Genomic DNA, 8283 nt, shown 5'->3' on the forward strand with positions numbered 1-8283 from the left:
TATCGCTTCTTAAGGAACTGACTATGAATTGTAAGCTAGCAATTCGTTCTTTTAGCGTTGTTATTTCAGTGTTACAATTCTTACAAACTCCCTTTTTAACAGCATAACTATAACTATTTCTCAAGTTAGAATCACACACTTCTACACTCGCAGCCATCTTGTTGTAATAACTATGTAGAAGTATACATGAGCCTCCACATGACTTGTTTCTTCTGCAAAAGCTACTTGCTAATCTGAGATTCCCTTTTTTGTTTGGAATTTTAATTGTGTCCTTAGTAAACCAGTGCTCATTTAAACAAACAACTCTAGTATTTGCACCTTCTGACAGGATGATTTTTAATTTGTCTATTTTGGAGCTTTCATTGTTTGAAGCATCAGTGTTTAAACCATTTATATTCCAGTGGATAACAATTTACTCTGACTATTAGTTATGAGATTTAGCATATTGCTTGTCAGATAATGATTTGGTTTTGTCTTTCTTAATGCCACACAAGTGCTTTCACCCCCATCACTACTTATCAGTTTCCCTTATTTTTTATGGCCTGTCAAATGTCTATGAACATCTTACTAAATATTTTTGAGTCCAACCTATTCAAATGTAGACCATCTTTGGCAACACACTTTGCACTTAGAAATTTGTTGGGATCAATGAAAACAAGTTCAAGTTTATTGCACTGTTCTTTAACCCGTAACTACTATCGACCATCTCTCAGACCGCTACTAATTTTTTTGTACAGATATTTCTCACACCACTGGAAAGCCATATGGACTCTTCCATGTACCTTCCTATTGGCTGTCAAGCTAGACGTGCCTGCATTCGTGCATTGTTGCTGCTCTTTGTTTCGTAATTATTAGCCTTGAGAGGTCTTACAGACGTACCATAGTGTTTGCGTGCCGCGTTTTTATTGCATGCTACTGTTTCTCCATGGCGGGGAAAGCTGGGCCTTATGTGCAACGTGTGTTACGTGAGATAGATGTCTTCACTTGTAAGATGAGCCTCAGACACCGAGAGAAGAATTCCAAAATCGAAAAATGTGCACCTTTTGCCCTCCTTGTCTGAAGAGGAAAACAAGGTATCCATGTCAACAGCGTGGTGTTCCGATTTGTTTGGAGTGTTCCAGGAAGGTCTGCGTGAAGTGTTTGCAGGTGGAAATTGACAAAGTATGATTCAGTGGCACATGAGAACAAGTATTTAGTTTTACTTCTAATTTTAGGAGTAAAATGGTGGCAAAGTTTCTCCATTCATAGACTTATGGACTGAAATTCGCTCTACATTGCAAAGTGAGTCGTAAACTGAAAGCAGACTTCACACGCAATTTATCGTAAGTCATGTCGGATTTTTCCACCTAGTTATATTGCCAATTTGTAATATAATCCCTCTGATGAAAATCTGTGTGTGAGTAGAGAGCTAACTATTTGCTGTTCTTCTCGTAACTCATAAAATAAAAATATACTCTAGATTTCGCTTTGTTTTAATTGTTGAAGTGTTTAAAATACCGCAGTGTTTAACCTTCTGTGGGACGCGGTGTTTGTCGCAGCGAGATCGGGCGTGGTGTATCAAATTGATCACACCGTTTATTCACGTGATCATTTATTAAATTCTGTTCACAAAACATATTATAAGTGCCAAAAATAATTAAAGAAAGACAAAGATGACATACGAGCACAGCTGCAGTAGAAATATTCAGATTTCTTATCGTCAATGTTGGGCTTTAGTAACAAATGATAAAAACGTCGCTGTTTCATTTGCTTCTTTATTATATTTCACTTGTACAACACATTACAAATGACAATTATCTTTACAGAAAGTCTATTATGACACTGGAGCAGAACAACAATGATATTACAACTCACTCATTTGTTTTGTCACTTTTTGACTGCGGTAACAAATGCGTAATTTTTCCGCATTCAGAGCAAAAAAGTTCAATGTGTATCAAACAGATAGGCTTCTGACACATTTTGCAACAATATTTTCTCAGTCTTTTTTTTCTCTGCAGGTATTACACCTTTTCCACTTGATCCCAGTCCCTTGTTCTTCGTTTCTGCTTGTGTCTTCTGCTTCTTCTTCACACGTTGGCCTATATTGTTGTAGCTGCAGTTGAAGATCTCTGTGAATTCGTGAGGTGTCCAAGCATCTACGAACCAAGTGAGGTAGAACTAACGCATATGAGAGTGGCTTCAGGAATCCTTTTCTTCGGATAAAATTCTCGTTGTTGCCATAGTAAATTACTTGTGAATTGATTCCACTCATATTGATCATTGCAAAAAATATGACCATGTGCCAACGGCACACATTTCTTGCTACATTGTATGAAGTGACCAACTTATCTGTAGTGTCGACTCCACCTTTGGTGCTATTGTAAAATGGATGGCTTCTGTTTATCTCCAGTGTCAGCATCTACTGAATTATCTTCTTGCAAACTTGATGCCAAGATAACACATTTCCCCTTTTTAGGAACGTAGGGAACTAGAGTACAGCCTTTCTTGAAGCCAAAAAGTGAACTACGGACAGCCCTGCCTTTACTGGTAGCAAACTCCAGAGGAATCTCACGCTTGTTTTTCTTCATCGTCCCAACAAAAGAAAGTTTTTTTCTTCTTAGCTCTTCTATCAAACCAATACTAGTAAACCAATTGTCTGCTGTCACATTTCGACCTGACTGATAAATTGGTTCACATAGTCGCAGAACAACATCTGAAGGTTTATTGTTAACGTGGTACAATCCTTCTAGCTGCAGCCCAGCGTATATTTCCAGATTATAGAGATAAAATACTTGGAAATCCACAAGAGCATATATCTTAATTCCATATTTGTTTGGTTTGCTAGGTATGTATTGGCGAAAACTGCACTTTCCACGGAATCATTAAAGTTTCTCATCTACTGTAACGTTTTCTCCGAGGGTGTAGGATTTCTGACAATTCTGTACAAACAGAGAAAATATTTCCCGAATCGCTGTTATCTTGTCTAATTTTCTTCTTTCATCACGATTCACGCGATTGTCAAATCTAAGGCACTGCATGATGAATTTGAAACGTTTTATGTTCATAACGAGACGAAATTTTTCAATTCCATCCCCATCAACTCCCCACAGATCTTCTAAGCTTTGTCTGTTACTTTTGTTAATGCCAGCCAAAAACATAAGACCAATGAAAGCTTTTAATTCAATAATATCTATAGGTTTTACGTCTCTCTCTCGCTGAAAAGAAGCTTTGATGCTCTCAATATACTGATTGGTATACAGAACTATAATCGACAAAATGTCCTCATCTACGAGGCAATTCCAACATTCCAAAGGCGTTCTCAATGCTTTCGCCGCACCTATAGGACCAGGTAACTTTCGAATAATATTGTGGGCCCTGAAACGTACTCTCTGCGATGGTGGAACTTTATTCCATTTTGTGTCTTTGTCCCTTCCAGGATAATAATGCTGGCTTTCTTCAGGTACTTCCTTGTCGTTTTCACTGTCGTTTTCCTCTGTTTCTGAATCTTCCTGCCGAACTTCAACTGCGTCATCACAATTTGTGTCTACTTCATCTTCAAAATCCTCTTGAACTTCATCATTATCCTCTTCAAATAATATTTTTTGTATTTCTGCAACATGATTTGGGTCAAGGAGGTTGTATGTCTTACTGTAGCCTGCCATGATCAAGTGTCTCACACCTAAAATGATAAAATTCCTATAAAATAACGCAGTCAGGCGCAGTGTATCAATTTGATACCTGATACTCAAACATTCTTAACTGATGATTAAACGGTCCAAAAAGAAAATAAGTGCATTACACATTGTATGTTAACATTGTACTACTTACTAAGCTATGTTGATAACCAAAGAAATGAATTGTTGAAATGCAACACGAATGGGCGCAGTGTATCAAACTGATCAATCAGCACATATATATCGACACAGAGCAGTCGTATCGACACTGAAGCACACAACAAGGACAAGCGTTCGGGAAAGGCTAGCTACTAGCGAGTAGGCGTCAGTGCTGCCACTCGTTGACAAATAATTTACAGTAAACTTCGAGGTGTATCAGCCGCGCCCGACGGAAGGTTAAAAAAATCAAATTTCTACAAAAGCCACTTCTGAGAAGTGTAATGAATGACTGGAAGTCAAGAAACTATATATATTCAGCAAAATTCTGGTTTGATATATGAAATAGAAAAATGCGGTCTGTGAGACCCCTCCATAGTAATTGTGTTTCTGAGAATGACCGTAGTAGTTAAGGGTTAATATTGCAATTTATTCTCTGCACATAGCTGTCACTCACTGATCTCCTGAACACAATGCCACTTATTATTATTCTGGAATTTGCTTAAAACAAGTGTTTTAAGCAAACTCATCGTTTGCGATGTGGGATGGCAACTCGATGCTTGCAGGTACAAATCTGTATGAGTGGGTTTCCGGTATACTGAATGCCCTAGGGAACCATCATTCTTCCTTCGAACCAGGACATCCAAGAAAGATGGTTGTTTGCCTTTCTTCACCCATCGCAAACCATCAGTTTGCTTAAAACACTTGTTCATAGAGCTCATATTGTCTCAGATCTAGATAGCTTACCTCAAGAACTCGCCCATCTAAAGACAATATTCAACGAAAATGGGTATTCCATCCGGCAGATTAACAGGGCACTAACAGTTAAAACTAAGATGCAGGAAGTGAATAAAGAGGAGAACATGCCGGAACAATCTTTAGCTTTTCTTCCTTTCATTGGCAACACTTCGTTTAAAATAGCAAGAATCCTCCGGAAATTTCAGGTAAAAGTGGTTTTCCACCAACCATCGAAGGTTGCGGACCTTGTGGGATCAGTTAAGGACAATCTGTTACTACGAAAGGCCGGAATTTACAAGATACCGTGCCAATGTGGTATGGCTTACATAGGTCAAACCACACCCACCGTGAAAGAACACTGCACTGAGCATCAACGTTACACCCGCCTTTTGCAGCCAAGCAAGTCCGCTATTGCTGAACATTATATTTCTACTGGACATTGCCGGCCGGTGTGGCCGTGCGATTCTAGGCGCTTCAGTCTCGAACCGCATGATCGCTACGGTCGCAGGTTCGAATCCTGCCTCGGGCATGGATGTGTGTGATGTCCTTAGGTTAGTTAGGTTTAGGTAGTTCTAAGTTCTAGGGGACCAGTGACCTCAGACGTTGAGTCCCATAGTGCTCAGAGACATTTTTCTACTGGACATTCAATGGAGTATGAGAAAACAATGATTTTGTCCACAGCAACGTCTTTCTGGGACTTCATTATTAAAGAATCTGTAGAAATACGACTGGCGGAAAATCTATTAAACCGTGACAACGGCTACCAGCTGGACAGTGCATGGAATCCCATCATCTCCACGATTTGCTCAAATCAAAGACGAAATAGTGCGTCGACGGCCGTGGCAAACAGCAATGCAGAGGGCGACAACTGAGTTCCGCTATTCCAACAGCGAGGGTGCTGCCGGTGGGCAGTGTGGTTCAACTATCAAGTTTGCGACGCATGCCCAGAATAGTTACAGTACACTATATATTGCGGAACGGAGGATGTTTTCACTACCCTGACCTGTGGAAGACCTCCCGCATCCTCTTATTCCTCAAACCCAACAAACCCCCTTCTGCCACCTCTTCCTATCGTCCCATCTGCCTCACCTCCGTCTTCAGTAAGGTCCTTGAATCCATCCTCTCCCACTGTATCCATCGGCACCTTGCTCAACACCACCTCCTCCCCCTTACCCCGTGTTGCTTCTGGCCCTCCTTCTCTGCTGAAGACCAACTCCTCAACCTTGTTCACCTTCTGTCCCTCCAGCTCAACTCCCATCGCTCCGCCATTTTTGTTTCCCTTACCCTCCAAAATGCCTATGACCGTGTATGACATCCCGGTCTCCTCTTTAAACTCCAAACCTATGCTGTGCCTATCAATTTTGTCCGTCCGGTCACTTCCTTCCTCTCGCACCGTCCCTCCTATGTCACCCTCCATAGCACCAACTCCCGTATCTTTTATCCCACGGCTGGCGTCCCCCAGGGTTCCTGTCCTCTCCCCTCTCCTTTATCTCTTGTATATAGCTGATATGCCCAAGCCACCCCCACTAGTCCACCTTCTCCAATATAGTGATGACACCGCCTTCCTGGCTCTCTATCCTACCCTTCAACGGTCTCAACGTACCCTCCAAACCCACCTTAACCAGTTCACCACTTGGTGTAACCAATGGTTCCTCCGTCTCAACCCCTCCAAAACCCAGGCAATCATCATAGGACGCACCACTCGCTCCTTTTGCCTCCATGATTTCTACCTCACCCTTTATGGTCGTCCCATCCAGCTCACCCCCACCCTGAAATACCTTGGCCTCACCCTCGACCGACACCTCACCTGGACCCCTCATCTCCAGACCATCCAGCAGAAAGCCCATTCCCGCCTCCGCCTTCTGAAACTCCCGTCTCACCGGACATGGGGATTGCATCCTTCTACCATCCTCCACACCTACAAATCCCTCACCCGTCCTATCCTCTGTTATGCCATGCGCTCTGCCTTGCCTTCCGTATCCACCTTCCTTCCACCACACAGCTCTTGTATGAACTGATCCCCTTCCCCCACCTCCTCCTGTTCCTCCAACATCTCCGCATCCTTTACATTGTCCGCAGGCTTGATCCCCCCCACCCTCTGGTTTCCTCCTTCCTCTCAACCCCCCGCCCGTTGCTGCGCCTCTATCGCTGTATCCCTCCCTCTCTTTACTTCCACACCCTCCATCTCCTTCATCTGGGCAATTTCCATCGACTGCCCCTCCCGGTTGATGAACTTCGCCATGACATCTACCCTTCCTTCCAACTATAACCTGGCCTTGTTCCCCCCCCCCCCCCAGGGCCCCCTTTTTTCCTCTTCCCTCCTTCTCCCAGAGCGGATTTTCCTCCTTCCCCCCCCCCCCTCCAATGAGACCCTGCACCCCATACTTGCCTCTTTCCTTCCCACACCCCTCCCTACCTGGCCCTCTTCAGTGCGCCCCCCCCCCTCATCTCCCCCTTCTCTTCCCCTCCCTCCCTTCTTCCGGTCTCCCTCATCTCCTTGCGCCTGGCAGATCCTCCGTTTTGATCATCGTCAGTGTGCCACATCAGTGTTGTGTTTAGTGCTGTTTCTCCTGTGTGTCAAGAGGTGTGATTTTAATAGTGTACTGGCATGAGGTTCGCCGTCAGTGTTTGTTATGTGCTACACCATCCGTCGATACCTTTTATGCTCCAGTCATACTGTGCCTTGTGTTCTTTTAATTGTCGCAGTGTGTGGCTTTTTGTGTGTGCTACTTTTAAACAGTTTTAACAGTTTTTTATCTCCATTTTACGGTCACCCCGTTTTTTGTCTATTGCCTTCCATGATGTTCCCCCTTTTTTATATCTATGTTCACCATATTCTCTCCTTTTTTATATATAAAAACAAAGATGAGGTGACTTACCGAACGAAAGTGCTGGCAGGTCGATAGACACACAAACAAACACAAACATACACACAAAATTCAAGCTTTCGCAACAAACTGTTGCCTCATCAGGAAAGAGGGAAGGAGAGGGGAAGACGAAAGGAAGTGGGTTTTAAGGGAGAGGGTAAGGAGTCATTCCAATCCCGGGAGCGGAAAGACTTACCTTAGGGGGAAAAAAGGACAGGTATACACTCGCACACACACACATATCCATCCACACATACAGACACAAGCTTGTGCGAGTGCGAGTGTATACCTGTCCTTTTTTCCCCCTAAGGTAAGTCTTTCCGCTCCCGGGATTGGAATGACTCCTTACCCTCTCCCTTAAAACCCACTTCCTTTCGTCTTCCCCTCTCCTTCCCTCTTTCCTGATGAGGCAACAGTTTGTTGCGAAAGCTTGAATTTTGTGTGTATGTTTGTGTTTGTTTGTGTGTCTATCGACCTGCCAGTGCTTTCGTTCGGTAAGTCACCTCATCTTTGTTTTTATATATAATTTTTTCCACGTGGAATGTTTCCTTCTATTATATTGATATTCTCTCCTTTGTTATTTTTAAATGTCTTCTATTGTTTGTTCTATGTCTTTCGGCTGAAGAGCAGCGCATATGCTGCTGCCTGCCCGCCCCGATGGGGAATTGAAATACAACAAAGAGAAAAAAAAAAAAAAAGAACCTTTTCGCCAGTCTGCGACGGCTCACCTGAAGATGACTGGCAGGTGCCCAGTTGAAATATCATGCGAAGTATTGAACGACGACCGGCTGCAAGCCCGAACTTTGTTTGAACAGTCAATTCACTGGGAAAATTTTAAAATTTACGATATGCTAACATGTCATTAGAGT

This window comes from Schistocerca piceifrons, chromosome 5 (genome assembly GCF_021461385.2).
Source record: "Schistocerca piceifrons isolate TAMUIC-IGC-003096 chromosome 5, iqSchPice1.1, whole genome shotgun sequence".
In the NCBI taxonomy this organism is placed as follows: Eukaryota; Metazoa; Arthropoda; class Insecta; order Orthoptera; family Acrididae; genus Schistocerca; species Schistocerca piceifrons.